Source organism: Pteropus alecto, unplaced genomic scaffold (genome assembly GCF_000325575.1).
Source record: "Pteropus alecto unplaced genomic scaffold, ASM32557v1 scaffold245, whole genome shotgun sequence".
Classification (NCBI taxonomy): Eukaryota; Metazoa; Chordata; class Mammalia; order Chiroptera; family Pteropodidae; genus Pteropus; species Pteropus alecto.
This window is the reverse complement of record NW_006436669.1, coordinates 205,361-207,400: the sequence shown is the minus strand read 5'-3', so window position 1 is coordinate 207,400 and position 2,040 is coordinate 205,361. Positions and strand designations below refer to the sequence as shown.

At 33.5% G+C, this 2,040-nt stretch overlaps 1 protein-coding gene across 1 annotated transcript in view; it reads left to right on the top strand.

The window, feature by feature from the left end:
* The window catches only part of ZC3H13 (zinc finger CCCH-type containing 13), a 115,019-nt gene that overhangs the window by 683 nt on the left and 112,296 nt on the right, over positions 1 to 2,040 (top strand).

Genomic DNA, 2,040 nt, shown 5'->3' with positions numbered 1-2,040 from the left:
AAGACTGAACCGCGGCCATTGAGGTGGGCTTGTGAACCCTTGCGTGGTATTCGCATTTGTATGCGATGAAAAGGTGCTGGAATATGGTTTTAAATTTAGAGGCTCACTCTTTATGCATTCCACACTTGGTAGGGAAACGTATCTTACTTTTGGTTGTATTTGGTCATGCTTATTTCTTGGCAGTGATAACGACTGAGAGTTGAGGAGTGCTACTTTTTCAACTTCACATTTCCTAAGTAGGTGGTTTTGGCAACTATCAGAAACCGAGGAATGTGGAATGAAAGGAGAGGATCTGTTGTTTGGCATTATCTCTTTCTAAATAGGTTAAAATAATTATGTGGCTAGAAAATTATTCGGAGTTGATAGTACTTGAATGATATTGGTAGGATCTTTTCTATGGAGCATAGTGTCAAGCAATTCGGTTATTCGCGAGGTTTTCAGATAATTTGAACTATTTTGAAAATTATTGCCGTATGCATTCTTTTCAGATGTGGGGATTTTTGAAGAAATAATTTCAAAAGTTTGGAAAAGATCTTCACACCTCAAGTTTTCAAAGTCCATGACACTGTCGCAATAAATCCAAATATGGTTATGCAGTACCGTCCACGCGTATATGCTAATTCTGAAATATTTGAAAATTTTGTCTTTACTACCTAAGCGACAGTATTTTGAGAGTTCTGTGGACGTAATCTGTAGATTTCCAAGTAGTTTCTAATTTTTTAATGAAATATTTAGATTGTAACATAATTTCAACAAGAGACTGAGAATTGAGAATGTTGATGCAGGTAGGTAGCAATTTGTGTCTGTAAGAATAGTTGCACCATGAAACTAAAACTGTCGATCTGATAGGATCCAGTTTTATCAAAATACATGCCTTTTACTGGCTTCCTAATTATCGATGTTTCGAAATGAACATTTTAAGATATGGAAATTCATCAAATTTTCATATCTGTAAATTAAAACTAAAATCTGTAAGTGGATGTTGTATTCACTTCTGAACAAGTCATCAGTGGTGTTAATTTGTATTATAATATGCCTTGGTATTTACATAGAGAAAGCAAAGTTGTTTAACTTACATTTATTTGAAGAATTGGTTTTCAGTACCTTAGTCTTCCTCACCTCCCCTAATCCCAACTCTCTTTGTCATTTAGAGTTGGAGCTGTTTCGCAGATATTTAGTAGCAGTTGAAATGTAACTGGTGTTGATATATAAAGTGTCTTTTATTCTTTTTATTTTCCTTTGGTAGTTTTGTGTGTTGTAGTTCTCTTTGCTTATAGTAGTTGCTAACATGGCATATTCTATGTGCATAGTCTTTTTAACAAATTATTTTTTCTACACCGTGCCATAATATTACTGCCTTGCTCCTACCTGTGTGTAGTCAGTTTAGTTCAGTCAGTCTTCTTTGGAATTCACTTTGTAATGGTTTTAGTCTATCTACATATAAGCAATCTGTAAGATTGTTTTAGAAAGTTCTTTTTAAAAAAATTCTCCCAGACTGTGCATCAAATAAACTTAACTTCTTTCTTTCAAAAACATGAAATATAAATATGAGGAGATCTTATTTTTAACATAGCCCTTTTCATTTTAGAACCTCGGTGGATAGGGGTTTAATATTATGCTACTACTCATCAGATTAAAGTGGTTTATGCTTTCATTTATGCTGCTGGAAGATGAGACCTCAAAAGTATGTAAACAAAGATTGAAGTGGGCATGCTAGAAATGATACGTTTTATTGACAAGATTTCAGTAATTAGGCTTTAGAAACAGTTGTTTGAAAAGAGGCTCCTGTGTGTTTTTCCTTTTTCAACCATCTTTATAGTATGAATTACAAGCATGATTATTTATAAGTTTGAGGAGGACCGATAGTTCTCACTTATTAAGACCCTCTTTGTTGTGTGTTAATAGATTCAAACTTTGTGCCCCCTGTTTTCTTTTTCAATTGAAAAAATATAATAAAAACTTCTAATCTTTATTTAATCTGCAAATGGATAGGAGAAATAAGAAATAACTCAATAGACTTTCACCAGTGTCACCCTGGCT